The 24,563-nt window shown below is 41.5% G+C and overlaps 1 protein-coding gene across 16 annotated transcripts in view; it reads right to left on the bottom strand.

Annotated features, from left to right (window-relative positions):
- The window catches only part of Mical3 (microtubule associated monooxygenase, calponin and LIM domain containing 3), a 262,585-nt gene that overhangs the window by 182,962 nt on the left and 55,060 nt on the right, over positions 1-24,563 (bottom strand). For 15 of the 16 annotated variants that reach the window (XM_058584104.1, XM_058584100.1, XM_058584106.1 and 12 more), the window contains exon 1: positions 19,996-20,149. The exons of the other annotated variant lie outside the window; for it this stretch is intronic. The gene's annotated coding sequence lies outside the window, so the exon portion shown is untranslated. Of the gene's footprint in view, positions 1-19,995; positions 20,150-24,563 lie in introns of those variants that run through there. 16 annotated transcript variants of the gene reach the window in all.

Raw genomic sequence — 24,563 nt, 5'->3', positions numbered from 1 at the left:
GGGGAGGGGAATCTAGAGATAAGCAAGGAATGACCATGGGTACAGGTTTCTTTTGGGAATCAGAAAAAATATTCTAAATTGGTTGTGGTGATGGCTGTACAATTCTGAATATACCAAAAACCACTGAATTATACAATTTAAATAAATGAGTATGTGGTATGCAAATTACATTTTTAAATGTATTTAAAAAGAAAAAAAAACAGGTCAAGGCTGGGAATGCTATTCAGTGGTAGAGTACTTGCTTAGCATGCACAAAGTACTGGGTTCCTCCCCAGTACTGAAAAAATAAAAATATCTGATGATGCCAACCATGTCTTCTATACTACTGTATTCTCATAAGTAACACAATGAGTATATAGTAGGTATGCAGTAGATATACAGTAGGTAACTCCATGTTGGTAAAATAATAAAAACTGAGATATTGAGTCTCTTTACTGAAGATTTCATCAGAGGAATTTCCCACTGCATTCAGTGACTTCTGCAAGGCAGTTCCCACGTAGAGGGATCAGGAACCCCAGTAGATGAAGGGGATAAGTCAGGAAGTAAAGACAGCAAGGGCTTTGGGCAAAGGTGGGGTGTTCTTCCGGGGTCCCCAGACTCTCCCAAACTACTATCCTGTCTTGTCCATATGGCCTTCTCCACCTGCAACTAGAATTAACAGCTTCCACCACAACATTTTGGTCAAACCTACCTTGTAAGTGTATACTCTTTACATGCCACCCCCCATCATGAAATACATTTCTAGTGGGCAAGGACAAATGTAAAATTTATGGCAAAGTTCTGCACACAATAAGTGGACGATTCATATTGGGTGAACGTAAATTTTTCCTTCACAAACAAAATACAACTTTAACAAATCTTTTCTGCAGTCTTTAAGTGTCTCTGGGAAGTGAAGGGCCCACCTGCTTGAAGGCAAAATCCTCAGATTATTACATGACCTACAACAAGCATCCATACACTCTGGCCCATACTCACCTCCCCCTACCCTCCCACTCCTACCTCTTTCCCACTTATGATTATGCTAGTCACATGAGCTGCCTGTCAGACCCTCCAACCTGTATGCCTCCTCCCAGCCTCACACACATAGTGTTCACCACCTCCAAAGGACCCTCAATTCCTGCTTAACTTAACTACCACCTTCCCTGGGAGGCATCCCTAACTCACCCCAATAACTCAAATCAAGCACCTAGTCATGGGGCTGGGTTGTATCTCAGTGGTAGAGTATATTGTGCTTATCATACAAGAGGCTCTCAGTTTGATCCCCAGCACCAAAAAGCACTTTGTCATGCACTCTCATCATAATTGCTCTTCACATTGTAGGTGTCAGTTCTTTCCCCAGGAGATACTGTGAAACCCATGAAATCCGTATTTTCCTCACTGTGGTGGTATGCTGATAAATACTAAACATACATGTATATATATTTATATGTACAAATATTATTATTTCACTGATATATAAATGATATATAGCACACAACAATAGTAATAAATATAGTAATAAAATGTCAAGTCTTTATTATAAATTCCATATAGCCAATTGATTCTCAGTGAATATTTTCATAGATTTTGTCTATTTTTTGCTCAACTCTTGTATCTGTGACCAACCTATGGATACTATTGACAAATGAGTGAATGACAGCTGATATCCACACTAAAGCAAAAGCAAGAGCTGGGGATGTATGTAGTTCAGTGGTAGGGCACTCACCTAGCATGTGCAAGGCCCTGAGTCTAATCCATAGCATTGCAAAAAAAAAAAAAAAAAAAGCAATACGAGAACAACTTCTTTGCTGAACTGGACACTAGTTTTCAAACACTAGAAGAATACTTACTTGATTTTTTAGTCCTATTTACCAATGGTTCCAAACACAAAAACACTTTTAAGTTTAAAATGTACCATCAACATTTTCTCCATTACATTCTTAGATAATGAACCAAGTTCTGATGTGTAGTGCTTGCTGGTTTCTACAATCTCAGCATGACTAATGTCAAGGCACCAACTTGCCATCTCTAAGCACAGACATGGCAAGAGATGCTCCATAGTACACTGTTAACAACATTTCTACCACAAATGCAACAGCATAGGTAATACCAAAAGAACCAGAAAGGGAGGTGTGTTTAGGGGTTTGGGTGTTTGTTTGCAGACCTGGGGATTAAGACCAGGGCCTTACACATGCTAGGCAAGCACTCTAGCCCTAAACTACATCTCCAGCCCTTTTTAAATTTTATTTTGAGACAGGATCTCATTAAGTTCCCCAAGCTGGCCTGGAACCTGTGATCCTCGTGCTTCAGCCTCCCTAGTAGCTGGGATTACAGGTGTGCACCACCCCAATTGGCAAGTGATGAGTTTTGGATATCGATAACTCTTGTCTTACAATCTTCCCTATGACACATTATTTTCTTAAAGGGATAGGGTAAGTCTTTTTAATACTTAGCCCAAGTTCAAATATAAGATACCTTAATCACCCCAGGGTTACTTTTTCTACAAAACATTCAGACAACTGGAAAGAGAATTAGCCTTCAACAGCCTGATTTGTCTTAGCACTCTGGGTGGCATTATTCACAGAATATTCCTGAAAGCTCATGAATTCTGGCTCCAGATCTGGAAAGAACAGAGCCCAGCAAGTATCACCAGGCCCAAGAGGGCCTCATGCATGAGAGCATCTGGGAACTTACCTGCTCCTCAGGTCTCTTCTGGCTCAGTCTGGGAACTCTTAATGTTAAAACTTTTCACACTATTACTGCTCTCCTCCCTTTAATCTTCCATCCCTGATCTATACACCTCTCCCAGTGTTTCTGCAGATCTTCCCTGTAGCCCCAGGCTGACCTTGGTCCTTGATTTCCACCATTCTCCCTACTCATTAACAACCAAGATTCCGAATCCCACCTCCTGTAGTCAGTAGACTCCTAAATCCACATTAGGCTCTCTGCATGGTCACCTCTGATAATCTTCATGACAAGACCTAAAGCATTCCCTCAACTACCAACCACAGTGTACTTCAGATGTGTACCTCTCAATGCTTAAGCCTTTAACAAACACAAGCCTGTCGTGTGGCTGCTCTAATGAAGAGAAGACACTATCCACATCAGCTGGAATTTGGTGGAACTTTACCTTCTGTGGACTCTAACACGTAAAAGGATGGAGGTAATGTTTCATCTTCCCAAGCATAAAACAAAAGCTGAATTTGCTTTTGTATAGACTACACATGCTGTTCTCTTCCTCCAGAAGAAGGCACTGCTTTGAACAGCCTTTGAGACTTCCTTCCCCATCTTCCTTTCTCTATCCCCATCCCAAGCTGTTCATTCAAGATCCCACTTCCATGTCTTCTGAGTATCCCCCTTCCCCCATTTCTGATTTCTATCTTGTCCCTATCATCCTCCAGTGAACCATTCCTAACTGCCCACCACAGGCCCTTCTGGCCTCCAGTCCATATTCCCTAAACACTTTTTATATCATGCCACCCTCTTATTTAAGCACCTTTTCTTGGGCTGCGGGGTATATCTCAGTGGTAGACAGTTTGTCTAGCATGTATGAGGCACTTGTTAAAAAAAAAAAAAGCAAAAAAACAAAACATCCTTCTACTAAGGCACTCTATCAAAATCTAAAAGAATATTCCTGTTATGAGGAAATAAATATTGAAGTATTTAGGAATCTAGAGGTACAATATCTAAACTATTCACAAGTGATTCTGGGGGTAAAAATCAACTATGGATTTTAGTGAAAGGCAAACTGGAGTTCCTTGTATAGTTTCACACCTTTCTAATATTACAACAAAAATAAGTAACAACAACAACAAAAAGGTCCAAACCCTCATATCTTAGCATTGAAGTTTGGTAACAAACAGCTCCTTTTTTTAACCACTTCAGCACACTAGTCTGTGATGGTTACACCTCACATGTTGAGTTTTTTGTTTGCTTACATCTTGTTTTTGTCCTCTTTTCACCTAGACTCAGGATTTCCCCTGCTCCTCCCTGCCAGCCCACTTCCTTTACTGCTCCAGAGCCAGTTCCTGACTCACTTCTTCCAGAGGTGCTAAGGAAGGAAAAGAACACTAATCGTCTGCTACCAGCTCTGAGCACTTATGATACATTCTTTCATCTACTTCTAACAACTGTACTAGGCAGGCAACAGCCAGAGATCTAATGAGATCAAGACATTGATCTAAGCCACTAAGTGCAAACAGGAAAGGAAACCCAGGTGGGTTCTGCCATCAACAGTGCTGCCTACAACTCACTGCTTCCTGATGCCTTTCCAGGCCAACTCACCTCAGCCTGTTCACTCATTCAACACTTCCTCATCACTTACTTTGTCCCAGACCCTGTTCTAAATGCTAGGGAGCTGTGGAGAACAGAAGAGATGATGTTCTCTGATTTCATGAAGCTTTCACTTTAGTGGAAGGAAACAAACAAAAGCTGTATTTATCAAACACATTTATAGCACTTACACCATGTCAAGTGTTATGCTAAGCATCTTATAAATGTTAATTCATTTAATGCTCATAAAAAGTTTGAGTTAGGTATTATTCTTAACAAAGGAGGAAACCAAGGCCAATCTACCATGGTCACATAGGTAGTAAATGGTGAAGCCAAGACTTAAACCCAGGCAGTCTAATCTGGCCTCTCAATAAACATAATTAAATTACATGGCATGCTAATGGGTGTCAGGTGTTTTGGCAAAATGGAAAATAGAAAGCAAGGTAAAGGAAATCTGGAGTACTAGAGGGAAGGGGGCATATTGAGTTTTTTTGTTTTCTGTTTGACATAGGCCTTACTTCATATCCCAGGCTAGCCATCAACTCCTAGGCTCAAGTGATCCTCCTGCCTTAATCTCCCAAATAGCTGGGGCTATTTGTGCATGCCATCACACTTGGCTTTATATTGAGGTTTTATTTTATTTTAATTTTTTTTTTGGGGGGGGGTACTGGGGATTGAACTCAGGGGCACTCAACCACTGAGCCACATCCCCAGCCCTATTTTGTATTTTATTTAACAACAGTGTCTCAGTGAGTTGGCTAACACCTCACTGTTGCTGAAGCTGGCTTTGCACTTGTGATCCTCCTGTCTTAGCCTCCCAAGCTTCTGGGATTACAGGTGTGTACCACAGTGACCAGCTATGTTGAAGTTTTAAACTGGACAGCATAAGGTTTCATGGAGAAGATAACATGAGCAAAGATAAACAATATCTTAGGGAAGAGTGGTTTTTTAATTAAATTATTTATTCATTCTAATTTGTTATACATGATGGCAGAACGCAACTCATTTCATATTATACATATAGAACACAATTTTTCAAGTCACTGATTGTACACAAAGTATTTTCACACCATTTGTGTCTTCATACACGTACTTAGGGTAATGATGTCTAACTCAATCCACCATCATTCCTACCCTCTGTCCCCCTCTTTCCCCTCCCTCCCCTTTACCCTATCTAAAGTTCCTCCATTCCTCCTATGTTCCCCCTCCCCCCATCACCATTATGAGTCAGCATCCTCATATCAAAGAAAACCTTCGACCTTTGGTTTTTTGGGATTGGCTTTCTTCACTTAGCATTATATTCTTCAACTTGATTCATTTACTTGCAAATGCCATGATTTTATTCTCTTTTAATGCTGAGTGATATTCCATTGTGTATATATACCACACTTTCCCTGTCCATTCATCTACTGAAGGGCATCTAGGTTGGTTCCATAATTCAGATATTGTAAATTGTGCCGCTATAAATATCGATATGGCTGTATCCCTGTAGTATGCTGTTTTTAAGTCTTTGGGATATAAACTGAGGAGTGTGATAGCTGGGTCAAATGGTGGTTCCATTTCAAGTTTTCTAAGGAATCTCCATACTGCTTTCCAGATTGGCTGCACCAATTTGTAGTCCCACCAGCAATGTATGAGTGTGCCTTTTCCCCCACATCCTCGCCAACACTTATTGTTGTTTGTATTCTTGATAGCTACCATTCTGACTGGAGTGAGATAATTCTTAGTGTAGTTTTGATTTGCATTTCTCTAATTTTAGAGATGTATTTTCATATATTTGTTAATTGATTGTATATCCTGGAAAGAGTGTTTTTGAGAGAAAGAAGGGTCTGTGCAAAGGCCCTGAGGCAAAGGAGTGCCAGCTAGCACTGGAGGAACAGACCAGAGAAGCTTGAACAGAGGGAGTAAGGAGACAGTTACCACTGCCTTTGGGCAGCATAATACTCACACATAGTATCTGATTCTGAGTATCTTCCTGTTGCTCACTAGCTGCTGTTTTATTATTTATCTAGACCTGCTAGGTGAACTCTGAATTCTGAGAACAGAGCCTGTGACCTCTACTCCCTTTCCATGTCTTTGGTACTGTTCATTTGAAGTTGATGTTTTTCCAATCTATCTGCCTTGCCTTGTGGTTTCCATGAACTACAAAGTCCAAGAAGACAAGCAGTCCTGTCAGGGCAACTCTGTCATCCCTGTAAGTACAGTAATGGTAAGCCATCACTTCTATCTGTGTTAAGAAAATAGCATTTACATTCTGTTTCAAAGCATACCTGCCTGATTTTATACTCAAATTTTATCCTCAGTGTACCCCTTTAAACTGGCTAACAGCCAGCATCTATTTGACAAATGACAAAACTGTGAACAGAACCACTACTCCCTGGAGTAATGGTTTTCATACCTGGACTGGGACATCAAGGAATACAGAGGAACTCACACTTTGATTCCCTTTGATGGCCCACCTACCCTCACCCAAGGCCTAGCAGAGGGCCTTATCCAGACTAAAGATGCTGACGACTCCTGATTCTTGGGTGTCAGATGTCCTGGATCACAAGAATGGGCTCTTGGATGTCAGATGTCCTAGATCACAAAAATGGGCTCTCAAAAAATGTCAGTATGGACTGACATGGTGAAGGGTCCCAAACACATCCACAAAGGCTTAAGGCAAAAAGCACTTAACTAATTTAGCTCAATGCCATAAGTCATTCACTTTATGCTGAGAAAAGAGCCTCCCCTTTATTCCTTTCTCACCATGTGCACAATATCCAGATTCATTTGCTACTCAACCACGCTACTCATAAGGAATTAAAGGATATGCATTGAACACTTCCCTATTTCTGGTCTCAGTCTTTTAAAGTACTAGAAAGAAAATCCAAGCGAGGTATGGTGACACATGCCTGTAATCCCAGCAACTCAGGAGGTTGAGGCAGAAAGATCACAAGTTCAAAGCCACCTTCAGCAACTTAGCAAGGCCTTAAGCAACTTAGCAACACCCTGTCTCAAAATAAAAAATAAGTTCTCCATTTGTGTACAATGAATCAAAATGCATTCTGCTATCATGTATATTTAGAACAAATAAAAAACAATAAAAAGGGCTAGGGATGGGGCTGGGGTTGTGGTTCAACCTTGCACGTGGAAGTCACTGGATTCCATCCTTAGCACCACATAAAAATAAAAAAATAAAGGTATTGTGTCCAACTGCAACTAAAACAAAAAAGGGGGGTGGTGAGGGATATAGCTCAGTGTTTAAGTGCCTCTGGGTTCAATCCCCAGTACCCTGCCCCGCAAAATCTATTTTAGCCCCAAATGAGAAATTTAAATTGTTTTTAATTGTTTTTTTTAGTTGTTGATAGACCTTTATTTTATTTATTTATATGTAGTGTTGAGAATCGAACCCAGTGCCTCACACATGCCAGGCAAGTGTGCTACCGCTGAGCCCCAGCCCCAGCCCCCAAGTCAGTAATTGTAGGATGCCTTTCTCTGTAATTTAAGATTGCATCAAAACAGGTATCCCCCAAAATAAACTTTACCTGTAACCCCAAACAGGCGGGAAGCATACTGTCCCTGTCACCTCCTGTCCAATGCACCTGGAGGCTAAGGAAACAAAGGCAACTGGTACAGTGACATGCTCAGAGAGACGTCTACAACAACTCATATGCTGACAGATGTCTGGAAGCATCTAAAGCATCAGTTATCTCTAAGGTTTTCTCCAGAATCAAGTCCATGTGGGAAACAAGGCCAACTTTACCAAGTGGGTTGGGAGGCACCTAACCTGAAACTTCAGCTCTATCTGGGGATCTTCCCTCTCTTTATTTCCTCTATCTAATCAGTGTTCTCTTCCAAAATGTCTCTGGCACCAGGTCCCTTCCTCTCTATTTCTACTGCCAACATCTAGTTCCTTGTTATGTCACATCTGAATTATTATCATTTGCTCTGGGGTAGGCAAACTCTACCCAATGGAAAATCTAACCTCTAAACAGAAAATGGTTTTTACATTTTAAGTTGGGGGGAGGGGGTTCAAAAGACTATCTCATGTCATGGGAAAAGTATATGGAATTAAAATTTCTGGCTAACGAGGTGGTGGCAAGATAGTAGACTAGAAGGAAGGAGTATTTCTTGTAGCTCAGCAACTAAGGATTCAAGCAGTGGGACTACTGCTTCTCTGCAAGGTGGGTGAAAGAGGGATTTACTAAAACTCAATACTGGATGGCCAGAGTGCCTTAGAGACTTAAATTTGGAGGGTACTTTAAATAAGGATAAGGGACAAAAATTGAGCTGGGCTACTGGTGGGAGCAGTTGAACTGGCACACAAGGACAGAAAAAGTTGAGAAGTACTACTGACAGTTCTAGTGTGGAAAGTCCTGAGATCAGAGGGGCAGCCTGCCCTAGGCAGATCCAGAGGCTACTAGGCACAAATTTCTGAGGCCATAAACAAAAGCCATCCTCATTAATTTCCACATTATCTGTGGCCATTTTCATACTACAACCACGGAGCTGAAAAGCTACATCAGACTACATTCAAAGGCTACATTCAGCTCATTCAGCACATTTACTTTCCTGATCCTTTACAAAAAAGTTTGCCAACCCCTTCCATAGGGAGCTTGCTAACATTCATCTCTCCTGCCTGGTTAACTGACCTAAGAAATTACTTTCGTGCTACTGTTCTGAGTTCTAACTCCAATGAACTCCCCACTGCCTGAAAACTGCCCAGGCATACATGAGACCTAGGAAATAAACTTCACTTTCAACAACAACAACAAAAAAGCCCAGAAGGAATGCCTCTGTTCATGCTATTCTCTGTCCTTTAGAAAAAGTTTTTCACTTTCGACTGCTAAGCTTGTCATTAACCTATCTTTCAAGACTTTGGGAACATTTCCTGGCTCTCTCTCCTTTGCTCCCATAGCACCCTATACTTACCCTTATCATAGCTCTTACCACACTGAACTGAAATCATCTATTTGTGTGTCTGTCTCCCCAGCTACAGTAAGATTCCACACAGCAAAAAGGAACGCATCTTACTCATCTCCCAGCACCAAGAGAGAACCTGGCACAGCAGTTCATAAATACAGCCAGGCTGCCTCCTCACTGCCCCCGAATACAATGGGCTTACTCTCAACCCTAAGCTTTTGTTTTACCAGCACCCCCTCTTCTTACCTAGACAGTTCTACCAATGACCTGGGTGGGACACGGTTCAAATTAATCTTCTATGTAAGCCCAAGGCAGTCAGTGTGGACCAAGGATCAAACCCCAGGCTCTCCCATTCATGTGCTAAGTGGACAAGATGCTGGTTATCTCTGGGTCCACACCTATAAGTACAGATGGCACAGGACTGACAATGCATGTAAAGCACCTAAACCAGTGCTTGGCATATAACAAGTTTTCAAAAGGGAATAGTTACCATCCTTACACACTTCCCCAACTGTATAAGTCATTTTGTGTTTCATCACTTTTCTTCCTCTTACCTGTTGTATTAGTATTGTATCTTCTGAAGCAGGAACAAAATCATACACTCCTACAAACCTACCCCAGCCCTAATACACAGTACACTGCAGCACATGGAGAGCCTAACAAATAAAAAAATAATAATAATGAATAAATTATCCCAAGAAATCTAAAGGACTGCTAATAAGAAAAACAATGCAGAGCACCAGAGGATGAGGCAGATAGTAAGGAGACAGAGAAAAAGAATGGGAAGGTAATTAGAAAGGTGAAGGCAGAGGAGTCAATCTTGGATGGGGCTGTCCAAGACACAGGCCAGTGAGTGAGGAAAATTCTCCCTCTTGGAGCCGGTTCTGTTCACTCTTAACTATGGCTTTGTTTTACTTATTTATTATTATGTGGTGCTAAGGCTCAAACTCACACGTGATAGACAAGTGCACTGAGCTACAGCCCCAGCCCCTCACTCTTAACTATGCAAATGCTGCAAAGAAGACTGCTTTGGCTCACTGTACAGCCCAAATCCACATGTGCTCCCCAAGACTGTTGCCTGGAAGAGACGAAAACCAAAGCCCCAGTATTCCATTCCAAGATTCAGAAGCACGGTCAATAATGGTACTACCAACACTTATGATGCTCATGTGCCTAGTTGAATTGTACATGTTTATAACCATAGAAGGTAAACAGGACTGTTAGGTCATCCATTGTATCAATGAAGAAACTGAAGCCCAGAGAGGTTAAGGGAATGCAACTGAGGTCACACAATCCAATAAATGATATACTACAATATAGTCTGGTTGCAGAGTTCGTACTTTTAACCACTACAGAACCTGATGTTCTTAATCTGAGTTAGCGCCACCATTTACCAGCTGAGGTCTCAGGCAAATCATCTAAACTCACTTGAGCCTCATGTTTCTCAACCTGATAAGTGGGTATCAAATTGTTACCTGCTTAAGCTTCTTGTCAGGATTGAGAGACCCATATAATAAAGTGCATTTCTTTCTTTTTTTTTTTTTTGTACCAGGGATTGAATCCAGAAGTGCTTTAATATAGAGTCACATCCCCAGCCCTTTCGGTTCTTATTTTGAGACAGAGTCTCACTAAATTGCTTAGGGCTTTGCTAAATTGCTGGGCTAGGCTTGAACTCATGATTCTCCTGCCTCAGCCTCCCAATTTGCTGGCATTACAGGCATGAGCCTTGTGTGCCTGGCAAAAACTGCATTTCTAAAGTAGACTCCAAATAGATTAGTTCACTTTCCTTTCCCATAGCCTAATGTAAGGTGAGGTTTTTAGCCAAATTCCTTGACCTCCTTTACTGTCAGGAACCCATCTATATGCCACTCTGGATTTTCCTGCCTATACCTATGCACAAGCATTTGACCTCATTAAAGCCTGCAAAGAGTCTAGAGACAAGCATGAAAGGCAAGCAACTGCACATGGAGCTGTGTGCGGAAGTACAGTTGCAGGTGGTGCAGACAACTACTGGCATGCAAATAAATACTACATGAGCAAAGGCTGGGCCACTCAGGTCCTACCAACACACACCCTGACAGCCTGTGACACAACATAGTTCTTTCTGGCACACCTACAAGTCCAAATGATAGGCCTAGGAAGCTGCAAGGGCAGAGTCCAGTAGCATTTGTGTCTCTTGTATGTGTTATAGGTGGACAAAGAGGGGGAGGCACATTAAAAACAACAAGCAGCCATTTCCACCAGTGATAGAAGATCAGACGCCTAAAAAATAAAAACAAAATAAAACATATATACAAAAATAAAACATTTTATTCCTAGAGAGAAATTATGCTGCAAAATCCCTTTACTGTGGGCTGGGGTTGTAGTTCAGTGGTTGAGCACTTGCCTCGCATGTGTGAGGCACTGGGGTCGATCCTCAGCACCACATAATAAATAAATAAATAGATAAAACAAAAATATTGTGTCCATCTACAATTAAAAAAAATATTTAAAAAAAATTTTTTTAATTCCTTTACTGTGAAAAATTCCATTTACAAACAAGTAGTAGAGCTACCTTTCCATACATTGGCTTTAAGTTAAGAACCCTCTCTGGGATCATTGGTTATGGATGGAAAGAACTTTTATTAGCATGTGGAAGTGTCCTCAATGTGATTACAAACTGTATCAACTGAATTAATACAGCAGGGAGCAGGGGTCAGAAGATATTTAACTCATTTCCAGGTGATATGCCTAATTTCTATTTGAATGAACCTGATCAAAGTGATCCAAAGGTCTTAGAAAATAAAAGAGGAGAACAAAAGCAAAACTGGGTCTCACTAAGCATAGCCAGCAGTAAGAGGTCCTAGTCCTTTTTCTACATTACATCAGCTTCCAAATATAATCCATTTGAAAGAATAGGACAAGAGATGGAGAAATGCCACCAATGTCACCACAAGGATACAACCAGTCTCAGAGGTTAGAATAGGCCCAGTAATGTAGTTCTAGAGTTAGAAAGATGATATTGAGGTAATATGGTCAATCTAATCCCCAAAGCTAAAATGAAGTGCCTCCACACCCAGCATTGTTCCACCACTGTCAGAACACCTGGGAAAGTCACAGGTTGGCCGCACACTCTTCTAGGAAGGGCTGCCCTGTACTGAAGCAACTGTACCTCATATTGGCAAGCAATGGCTCAGCAAGGATACGAGTACCAAGCCCAAAAGATCTGCAGTGCTGATGGGCTCAAGGGAGACTGTGGTAAGGCTAGATAGCCCCAGCTAATTCTGCAATCAACATGCAGGTCTGGGTTTCAGGGAAGAGCTTCAAAACAATCTTCTGTTTGCAAAATACAAACACATCAGAAACAACAGGGGTGGCGGGGGGGGGGGGGGGGGGGGGGGGGTGTAAATTATGGAAATTCTCAATTATATGCATAAGAGATAAACAAAACTGAATCAAGAAGAATACTGTGCTAATTAGCATAAACTTTCTCACTATTCAATATTCAGGGTTCCCTACCCAGTTAAGTCACTTGTCACAACAAACTATGGTGTACTGCATTTGTGTCTGTGCCGCTAGAAATATGATAACCTCTTGCAGGCAAAAAACATTTTATTATATGCCACTTGCCTTATATATAAGGAGCTCGGGCTGGGGTTGTGGCTCAGTGGTAGAGTGCTTGCCTTGCATGCATGAGGCACTGGGTTTGATCCCCAGCATCACATTAAAAAAAAAAACAAAAAAAACTAAATAAACAAAATAAAGGTATTATGTCCATCTACAACTAAAAATAAAAAGAGAAAACCTTATATATAAGGGGCTCAATAAACCTGCATTGAAAGAAAGTCCCAGTACATAACTTCCTAAAGGTCTTAAGTTCTAAATGCCCTTTGCTCCCTGGCTCCATGATGGGCTTCCTGGTGCCCCACCCTCCCCACTGGGGCTAGACACACACTGTTCAGTAAATCCTGAGGGCGGCTGATTCAATTTTCTCCTGCCTCATACTGTCTTTTTCCTCCCCATCCTTTTTTCTTTCACCCCTCAACATTTCATCTAATAGTGAAGTGATTAAATTTGGATGATTTAATCACCTTACTATAAGAGGATTTGGAGTTATCTGGTCTATTAAATTTACTGAATATATGGCCCTTAATCTCTCTGGAAGTCTCCCTATTGTAAAATAGGGGTGATAGCACCTAACTGAACACTAGAAATAATGTGGACATATAAAGTACTTGGCCCAGTGTCTGGACCATCATAATACTCAGTAAATAATAACTTTTATGGCTATTCTTATATAAGTGTCCCTTAGACCCCTGTCTAAAGGTATTTAAAATACCAAAGGAAGAAGGTTGATTTTTTTCCCACCAGACTTCTGCAAGGCTGGTTTGGGGAACAGCCTATCTGTTTTGGAAACAAACTGACACAAATTCATGTCACTAGTTAAAATACTTCCTTTTTCCTTTTTCAAAGGGAAATAAATGACTGACCAGCCATGGCCAAACTGGGTAAAAGGTTCTATTTCAAAAGTTCATTTGCCAATTAATTATAAATAGTGGTAGGTTCCCTGAACTGACTCATTTAAAAAAAAAAAAAACCCATAAAGTAATTGAGCTAAAGCAAATAGGATTTGTTTGAGTTCAAAATCTTGGGAATCAGAAACCTACACCAGGCAAAAAAGTAGAGGAAGAGGAAGATTCCTTCGACATTTCTGGAAGCAAGGCTAGGCTCAACACTTTATGAATCTCATAGCACAGTCAGTCCCAGGTACCCTTATATTGTCCTAAGAGCCCCTTCTGGGAAGTGCACCTGGGCCTATGTCCTCCTCCAAATACTTCAGAATTACTCCTGACTGTCCCGGGAAATATGCCAGGAACATTTAAAGGAATCTGAAGTTAACCAACATCTATGTCTTTGGTAGCTTTTCAGAATGAAGAGGCGGAAGATGTAAAGAGGGCTCTGAAAAGAGCAAAGAATGACACCAGGATAGAAAGAGCCCTGAGAGAGTCTGTCCAACCCTGTGAGAGCACAACTTCAGAGTCAAATACCTGAGTCAGAATTTTGAGTCCACCACCTTCTATAACTCTCTGTGCCTCAACTTTCTTATATATGAAACTGGAACAGCACCTACCCTCTGAGGACTAAGTGCGTCAGGACACATAAGCACTCAGAACAGGACCATATGCAGACAACTATTTCCAGTCTGTCCACTGCTGCTGTTGATCACAACTGCCATTAGCTTAGGGAAGCTGCTCTGACAACCTTTCTCCCTTTCCCATTCACAAACCCAACAATCCTCAATGATCAGAAGCTTTAGAGGAAGAGTCAGGAGAAGAGCAGGGAAACATGGAGGAATATTAACCTTGGTGAGTTGGCTTTTTGTAGGCCAGGGACAGCCAATGGTAAGGAACTCTGGGCTACAGGTGTTGGGAGTACTCTTGTTCTTCCTAAGCCTCTCCCCAGAGTTGGAAAGACATGGAGAGAGGTTGGAACCAATCAAAGTTTCACTTTGTCTTTGTATATTTATTTTAAAGCAGTAAGGAAAAGCCAGTAGAAGCTACCAGGTAACCACTCAGCTGTACTCTCTCTCTCTTCCCAGAGTTAACCAGGTCCAATCCTTCACTGAATATACAATTAAATAGACACCTGCAGAGCCACCCAATGCAGAAAGACTCCTCTGCTAGACATCAGTCACACACCACACAAATTCACTCCTGTCTCAGCCACAGAGCTAGGCACTACAGAGCAGTGCAGGGTTTGACAGACACTAAAAAGGCTTGGTTGTTCTTGCCAAGGATCTTACTACTCAGCAGAGGCTCCTATCCTTCCTCTTCCACCAAGGAACAATCCCATAGTCCTACTTCTCTATTCTTTAATCCTTTTTTAAAAAGTTGTGGCAATGTCTCCTCTGTGCAACTCCATCTTGCCAATGACAAAAAAATCAATGAATTGAATGGTTTTGGGAGATTGTTTCCTTGTTCTCCCTTCCAGCTTTTGGATAATGGTTCCTGTGTATCTAAAGATAACCAAAGACTACCCCCCAAGCAAACAGCCATGTACAACTGAATTCCACAAGGGAAGGGATATTGTTCTGCCCACTGGTACATCCAAGCACCCAAGAGGTGTCTGACACATACCTTCACCCCATCCAACTCCACAGGATCAGAGTGGAATTCTGAAAAGTGGAACAAAAGATGACAGAGGGGTGACTGGAAGAAAGGGGAAGTCCACAAAGAGTTTAGGGAAATTTCCAAAAAAACATTCCCTTCATTCCCACAATGTGCTGCATTATTTGTAGAAGTTAAAAGACCAAAAGGCATCAGATTTTCAACTCTGTCATCTATACTTACTGCACAGACTTTAGGAGAAGTGCTACACCTCCAGTTTTATAATTTCAAACAGCAGCTTACGTTAAAAAAAGCGTGGACACTATAGATGGCCTCTGGGTTGAAACATCACTAATGTCCTCTGTCTACTTCAGTTCTCTCTGGCCCTAATTTTCCCATCTGCTTCTATTAAATACTTCACACTCTCCAAATAGAGATGATTTTTCAGCTCTATTTTTTTTTTTTTAAGTAATGACCATTCACCTGGATAGAGGACTATTTCTGGCAAAGGAAAAAAAAAACAAAAACAAAAGTGTAAAAACTGTACTGCAAAGAAAAATAATGCTCCAGTCCACCCACAGACATCAGACCCAGGAAGGGTAAGCATCAACAGGAGTTAGGAACTCTGAGAACTGCTCATTAGTTACCACTAAAGCATGAAGTTGAGCAGACACACTTCGGAATCAGAGAGTCTAGGTATGAGCCCCAGCCTTGCTCTTGGTCAAGGGTCTCACTTTCACTCCCTTGTTCTGGGATCTCACCAAACACATCTCTGTCATCTGTAAATTAGGTGATGTACACAAAGCCTAGCACAGGTTCCTGAAGATACACACTCAATAAATGTTGATTATTCTTAGCTATCTAATGATCATAAAAGCATAACAGTATGGTCTCTTATTTAAGTCTTTCAATGCCCCCCCAAAAAAAGGTGTGGATGTGTGAATATGTGTATTTTCCTCCAAAGGTATCAATGAACCAAATACACACTGGTGTCCTGGTATTTAAATTTAAATGCCATTCTCTCCATCTACATTTCACTTAAAATTGAAAAAAGTAATAAACCTTTTAAAAAGAAACTAAAAAACAGGGCTGAAGTTGTAGCTCCGTGGTATAACACTTGCCTAGAAGTGTGAGGCACTGGGTTCCATCCACGGCACCACAAATAAATAAATAAATAATATAAGAAGGAAAATCCAAGTCAAGTTCTAGTTCAAGGTCCAATTCACTTGCAACTTAGAATGTAACATGTCACCTTCATTTCTTCATCTATAAAAAGGGAATAATATACTGTTCTAAGCTCTGATGACCTCAGTGACAAATAAAACTCAATGAGATAAGAGGTGATGAAAGATTTCACTTAAGAGAAAAAAACAGTAAATCCAGAGCGTGATTAATATTCAAATGCCATGCCCAATATTATAAATCAATGATGGTTCTTACATTTCAATAACATTAGGTCTGATAACCTTTTAATCTGTTCACATGAGCCTGCTATAAGCAGGAGGAGCTAAACAGCTGCTCCTTGCAGAGCTAAGCTCAGAAATAGAGTCCATGAAAGCAGAAGAAGAGTCTACCCCTGCCTACCGGTCCAGCTTCTAGTATCCTGTGCCACTTCTCAGATGCCAGCTCCAAAAGAAATTGGAAACTGGTTTTGATTCCATGTGGACATATTAAGCCAACGTTAACCAAAACACTCACCTGTGACACTACTAAAATGACCCAAAAAGAGTCAATTCTGGCATTTATCTTGTGCACTGAGTAGTATTAAGACCTCTTCTAGGGCATGCACCATCCTTTCTTTAAAAACGCAACATATGGGGCTGGGGATGTGGCTCAAGCGGTAGCGCGCTCGCCTGGCATGCGTGAGGCCTGGGTTCAATCCTCAGCACCACATACAAACAAAGATGTTATGTCTGCTGAGAACTAAATAAATATTAAAAAAATTTAAAAAAATAAAATAAATAAAAATAAAAATAAAAACGCAACATATAAACCAGGAGGAAGACCTCAATTTTTCCTTGTTTGATTTTTACTTCTAGGTCCAGAGGTGTGTTTCATTTAAAAGCCTACTATTAAAATACCATGAGAACTGGAGATTAGCAAAGGAAGGGGGAGGTGGTATTCTTTCTAATTTACTAAGGAAGCAGACAATCAGAGCTGCATCCAGACAGAGCACCTTGGCACACACCTGTAATTTCAGCAGCTCAGGAGGCTGAGGCAGTAGGATGGTGAGTTCAAAGCCAAGCTCAGCAACATTGAGCTGCTAATCAACTCAATGAAACCCTCTCTCTAAATTAAACACAAAATAGGGCTGGAAATGTGGCTCAATGGTTGAGTGCCCCTGAGTTCAATGCCTGATACCAAAACAACAATAACAACAACAAAAAACTGCATCCAATTTTATCATCCCCACAGCAGGTCTCCCAAAACAAAGGAGGAAAGGAAAAATTCACTTATCATTACTGAATATCTACTATATGCCAGGTGAGCAGTATGCTAAGTATTTTTCCCTACCTTATTTCCAAAGGTGATTTTCTCCCTCACATCTAAAAACACGAATATATCTTCTCAGATTGGGGAAAAATTTCTACCTGGTGGTAAAGTTTTAAGACATTTCAAAATATTAGGACTGTAAAACACAAAAAGGAGCTTTGGCTGAGGAACCAGGTCCAAGTTCTAAAAGATTCTTTCTTTCTAAGAGAAACACTCAAACATCTTTCTTATAATTCTGAAATTAACTCATGCTATTTAATACACTATCCAAAAAATTTTAAAAAACTTTTATAACCTAGAGAACAAGAAAACTCACTGTTAGATTAAAATAACCTGGCCAATTTTCTGACCTGAGTACATGCGACAATCAACTGTGGAATTTATAATATCCTCTTAAAGGCCCTTTAGAGATGTGCTCACAGGAAAAGGTGACCACAACAATGAACCCACATCTGTGTGGCCAGGTAATGAGAAGATGACACCTTCTTGCTGGCAATAGCAATTTGTAATAAGATGTCTTTCTTACCATAAAATCTAACTCATTCTCACTCCTGGGGTACAAGCCTAAATGATTGTCTATGTAGCAAACTGTCAAATGGAACCAAATTCACACTGGTGTCCTGGTATTTAAATTTAAATGCCATTCTCTCCATCTACATCTCACTTAAAATTGAAAAAAGTAAAAACACTTTTAAAAGAAACTAAAAAACAGGACTGAAGTTGTAGCTCCTCAGCCTCACATAAAAATAAACACATAAATAAAGGTATTATGTCCATCTACAACTAAAAAAAAATTTTTAAAAAGAAACTAAAAAATATCATCCACAATTCACCTTCATTTCTCGCATTAACCCATTTCATGTAAACCATAATTAATGTCTGCCTTAAACACCAACATTAAAAGAACATAAATGTGGCACACGCCTGTAATTCCAGTGGCTCAGGAGGCTGAGACAGGAGGATCACCGGTTCAAAGCCAGCCTCAGCAACATCGAGGTGCCAAGCAACTCAATGAGACCCTGTCTCTAAATAAAATACAAAATAGGGCTGGGGATGTGGCTCAGTGGTTGAATGTCCCTGAGTTCAATCCCTAGTACCCGCCCAGAGGTGGAAAAAAAAAAAAAAACAGAACATAAATGTGATTTGTATTCTTGGAAATTATTTCTCTGCATTCAGACTCCGGAGAAAAATTAGCCAAGATATTAGCCCATGACCCCTAATAGGATGAAGTACCGAGGTCATACCTGGGGGGCCTAAAGGACCCCTTCTTCCTAACAAACTATTATGAAAGGGCTGGATGATGCCATCCACGCTGAGCTGAGATGCCAGAAACCTGCAAGTGGGTACAAGCCTAAATGATTGTCTATGTAGCAAACAGAAAGTCACATCTGGCTTTTTTGTTAACACCAGGCAAGCCCCAGATCTGTGTAGGGCTCCTCAAGGTGATTTTTAAACTAGGAATTTCCAGTGTGCCATGGAGACCCCCAATAGTGTTAACCACTTTCTAAGGCAGTTAAGGAAGGGAGGGAAGCCCTTAGATAACAGGCCTAAGTGGCTGCCATCACCCCATTCAGTCCACCATGAATAGAAAATTTGTGTTCACTCATGGACACCTGCCATAACGACCTCAGCAACCCACACACAGTGAATGCCAGACTCCAGACAAGGTATACCCAGAGAGGATTTTACCCTTGGAGGCTGGGAATCTCCTCAGAAGCCGCAGGGAGGTTCGCAGCCCCTTCCCAAACCTCTGGACCCTGCTTAAGATGAATGATCTTTATCCCCGCAGCCCCTTGCCAAAAGTCTCCCCCAGCACATCAAATCCAAAGCACTCTCCCCAATACTCCCACAACAAGCGGGAAGCCTCCCATGCCTTCCCCCACTGCCCTCCTGACCTGGAACCGTGCGACCTACACAATCGAACTTGACCTAACATCCGACTCCCGGAGGTCAAAGACAGAGGCCAGGAAGGGCAGGACACGCGAGGAGGGGGTTTCCTCGCAGGCGTTGCCACCCCACGAGTAAAAAGGCTGGAAAGGGACGCCAGAAGGAGGCGCCAAGAGCCACCCCGGGGCTGCAGCCCTACGGGCGGCCCAGGAGGGAGGTCTTTGGCCACATGTCCGATCGCAGTAGTCATTCGCGCCAGAGTCGCCCGCCACGGCGAGCCCGGGGCCCCGGAAACCCCGAGCTCGGAGCGCAGATGGGATGCGGCTCCGTGAGACCGTTGAAACCGGTCGAGGACTCCAAGCCCCGTCCTCACCTCCGCCTCATGTTGCTGTGTCCCCCGGCGCCGGCGTCCTTGTGGCCGGCTGGGCCGCCCAGCCCTCTCCGGGACCCGCAGCTCCGCAACCCTGAGCGCCGGCCCGCAGCTTGCAGCGCGGGCAGCAGCGGCAGCGGCGGCAGCAGGAGCAGCGGCGCCGCCGCCGGTGACTGGGTCTGGGCGGGCACATGGGAGGGCGGGGGCTGCGGCCCTCCAGAACCAACCACAGGACCCCAGCCCTGGGGGCGAGAGTGCTCAGTGAGTCTCTGCAGCTGGCACGGAATTCGGTCTTCAAGACTCTGTGGCTATCTCCAAACTAAGGCTTTACCAGGATCTCATGGATTATATACAAAAGGTAAAGGAGTGGAGCTGTTACCACTCCTTCCTCCTGTTTACCCCCTTCACGGTCCATATGGTACATTCCTCAAAGGCCTTTAGGGAGGGAGAGAAGGAAGAGGTGATTGGCTGGGAATCTTGGAAGGGGGCGAGAAGCCACACAAAATGACCAATGGAAAAACAAGAGGGGCATATCAAAGCCTGCCAGATGGAGAGAAGAGAGGATGCATTTTAAAGGGGACTTGTTTGTTGCTCAGTAGCTGCTATGAAATCAAACTAGATTTTTTTTTTCCTTTACCTATCCAGAGGTGAAACAAAGAAAGTAATAGAACTTCAATTTGAAGGAAGAAAGAGATGAAATGAATATAAGAGAGAACTGAATCAAATATATTTATATGACTTTGAGTAGTTGAGTAAGTTCAATTCTTGGCCTCAGTTTCCTCATCTAGTCCAATGAGGATGTTGTACCACGGTTGATCTCTGATGTTTTGTGATCCTATCATCCTTGGCACAGGATTTGTAATGTCTACAATTTCAGGCATGCTTCATCATGTTTAAAGAACTTTGGTTGAAAGTAGGTAGACTTTCTGACAACAAATCCTTTATAGAGACACAAGATCAACCCCATTTTTTGTAAAGACAAATTTAGTATTCTTTCTGGGACCCTCATCTCTTAAAGAAAATCATTCTTATTATGGATACACAGACACTTCCCAATATCTTATTTTCTGCTCTTCAAGAGTCAACTCTTTTTCTTCCTTCTCTCTTCCTCATAATCAGAGGAAGCTTCAATTAATAATTGTTTTTGTCTGTTGAGCTGTCCAAAATTCCTGCCTTCAGCAACAAATTCCACCAATCAGTACTCATCAGGGTTGCTAAAGTGTGTCCCTATCTGAAGTCCATAACACACCACTCAACTATGCATGGCCAATAGTGCTTTCCATCACATTGTATGTCAAATTCAAGACTGCAAAAATTATTTGGTGGCCTACTCTATTTTAGAGCTTTACACAGAGCAGCTAGGCCTACATTTTGCCTGCCACACTTTGGACCAACTCTACTATATATATTTCATAATTGTTCAACCTCATATCATTTGGTCACTTGACCTCCACCCAACCTGATAATAGATGTTTAAGACACAACCTTTCTAACAGCACTACTCCACGCCAGAGCACTCGTCGTCCATCTATTGTGCAAAGAGTCCCAGAAAGTCCAATTCCGCCAGGTAATCTTCCCAGATTAGTTACCAGAAGCTACTGGAATATAAGAGCTCCCATATCTACTCTGTGCCCTCCTAAATAATTTTCCAAGCTCTCTGCCCCAATATGCATTCCTTATTGACACACTTCCTTTTCTCACCAGTATATAGCCACAGCAACAGCAGCTTATGTTTATTAACTGTTTCCTATGTGCTGTGTATTGTTGGGAAGTGCTTTGTGTTCATTATTTCATTTCACCCTCATATCAACTTTAAGAAGTTCCATTATTATTCCCATTTGTACTATTATTCCTCCAAAGAGGAAACAAAAGCTTACAGAAGCTGATTTGCCTAAGTGCACACAGAGGTCTGATTCTAGTGCCAACCCTCTTAACCCTGAAAGAAAATGCTGTCTTCTGATTTTTTGTGGGGGGTAGGGGGTGGGGAGGTGCTGGGAATTCAACCCAGGGTTTCATGGGTGCAATGCAAACACTCTACCACCAAGCCTCATCCCCAGCCTGCTAATTAAAATCTGCAGCAGGCATGGTGGGGCATGCCTCTAATCCCAGCTGCTCTAGAGGCGGAGGCAGTAGGATCATGAGTTCAAGACCAGCCTCAGCAAAACCAAGATGCTAAGAAACTCAGTGAATAAAATACAAAATAGGGCTGTGGATGTGGCTCAGTGAAGTGCCCCTGAGTTAAATCCTCAGTAACCACTGCCCCCGCAAAAAAAAAAAAAAAAAAAAAAAAAAAATCAGCTGCATTCCATTGCAAAAAAAGAGTTAAAAAAAAATCAGCTGGGGTCTGGGGATGTGGCTCAAGCAGTAACGTGCTCGCCTGGCATGCGTGGGGCGCTGGGTTCGATCCTCAGCACCACATAAAAAAAATAAAATAAAGATGTTGTGTCCACTGAAAACTGAAAAATAAATATTAAAAAATTCTCTCTCTCTCTCCCCCCTCTCTCTTTAAAAAAAAAAATCAACTGCATTCCATAGAAAAGATGATGTCAATACCTATGTTTTACCTTTATTTCTATACCTGTAATATCATTTGAGCCTCAAAACAATCATGTATGGAGAGTTAGTACAAGTTTGTTTATAGCTCAGAGAGGCTGATCAATTTAGCCAAGGTAAGAAGGCTGGTAAATAATGGAGCTTGGTTTTCCACGTTGCAATCCCCATTCCCTGAGTGAACATAACCTTTTATTATTATTATTTTTTGTAGTTGTTGATGGATAGCATGCCTTTATTTTATTTGTTCATTTTTATGTGGTGCTAAGGATCAATCATAAGTGCCTCACACATGCTAGGCAAGTGCTCTGCTACTGTGCTACAGCCCCAACCTCTGAACATAACCTTTTTATGTATGTAACAACCAGACAACAATTGTAAGCAACAAGGAAATAAATACAAAATAGCAAGACCTATGTCATGGGGTTTCAGGACATTTGGTACAAGAAGTGCTTACAATGGGCAGAAAACAAGAAAAGACTTCTATTAAGGGTGAGAAGCAAGGATAGTTGTTTCTACTAGTTTGTTGTCCATATTCTGCTCATGGGCTTATGTCTTTGACACATTGGCAAATTCAATAATAAAAGGCAACAAAAACTGCTCCCACGCCTAGAATGCTTGGCAATTAAATGGGCCCCATGTTCATGAGGAAGGGATTTCTCTGTGCAGTGCCTCTGCCAACCAGCTCCCAGAAGTTCTATTTTGTTATTCAGTAAAATATCCTGCTCCACTGGCAGTTGTAACACAGCCCTGAAAATATTGACTGGGCTAATGACGTCATTCTTTCTAAACTGTTGAAATTCTCACAGGGGTGGACAAGCTAGCAAAATTGTGTGGGAGTAACAAAGTTAATATTGATTAAGAATCCTGAGCTCGCTAATTCTGAAGCCAACTCCTGAATTGCTCTTTGCCAGTCCCAATCCTACTCAATCCAGTTAATTTCCACTCTGAGAACATGCCTGTCTTTTCTTATCCCCAGAGAGCTCTAAAATGTCTCTGCTCATCTGGGCATTTTATTTATTTGGGGGAGGGGGCGGCACCTTCTAGAACAAAAACTGTCAGGTTGTGTGTGGTTATCCTGTGGATCACATATGAAGCACGTACTTCCTAAGTGGGATAAGGGTGATAAACATCAGACCCACTCTGGTAAGGGATGAGTCAGCCTGAGTGCTTTAAAGAGTGTGGGACAGGATTCCATCCAGTTTGTGTGTGTGTGGTTTTGTTGTTTTGGTTTTTTTTGAGACAGGATCCTGCTATGTTACCCAGGCTGGTCTAGAACTCCTGGGCTTAAGCTATCCCCCTGCTGCGGCTTCTTAAATAGCTGGGACTACAGGCGAGTGCCCCTGCACCCAGCTTGATTGTCATTATTTTGACATATATATTTCCTGTATTTTTTTCCATGAACATGTGTATATAGTGTTTTTTTCTATATAGACCCTTTTAAAATTTTTTGATTGTTCTGCTTTGCAACCTACAGTTAATGAACTAAGAATTTTTTCCATGCCACTATGTATTATTTGAAAACATTATTTTAAATGGATGTGTCATATGGCTATACTTTGCGTTATTTAACCAAGATTTGATTTTTGGTCATTAAGATTATTTCCAATTTTTCATTATTATATGTAACTTCAAGGGTTATCTATGTATGTGTCTATATATTTCTATAAGTATTTCCTAATATTTCTAAAAATAGAATACTTGATCAAAGAATATACACATTTTAAAAATACCTCATGTACATTGCCAAATTATCTTTCAGGAAGTTAATACCAATTTATATTCCTACCATCAATGTAGATTGGAGATATTTGTCTGAACCCTCACCAATCCTAACCATTTCTCTTCTTTTGTTATCTTTGCCAATTGGCTAGATGAAAAAAATTATCTAATTATTTTAATTATCTGAAGTGTAGTGAAGGCTTTATTACTCTCCGCATTCCTGATATAGTTTAGATGGAATTTACCACAACCCCCCTCTGGACTTAAAGTGATTGCAGGTAGCTATAGGAGCTACTGAT

This window comes from Marmota monax, unplaced genomic scaffold, assembly GCF_021218885.2.
Source record: "Marmota monax isolate L192 unplaced genomic scaffold, Marmota_monax_Labrador192_F-V1.1 WCK01_AAM20220418_F8-fsc00163, whole genome shotgun sequence".
In the NCBI taxonomy this organism is placed as follows: Eukaryota; Metazoa; Chordata; class Mammalia; order Rodentia; family Sciuridae; genus Marmota; species Marmota monax.
This window is presented reverse-complemented; position numbering and strand designations above follow the sequence as displayed.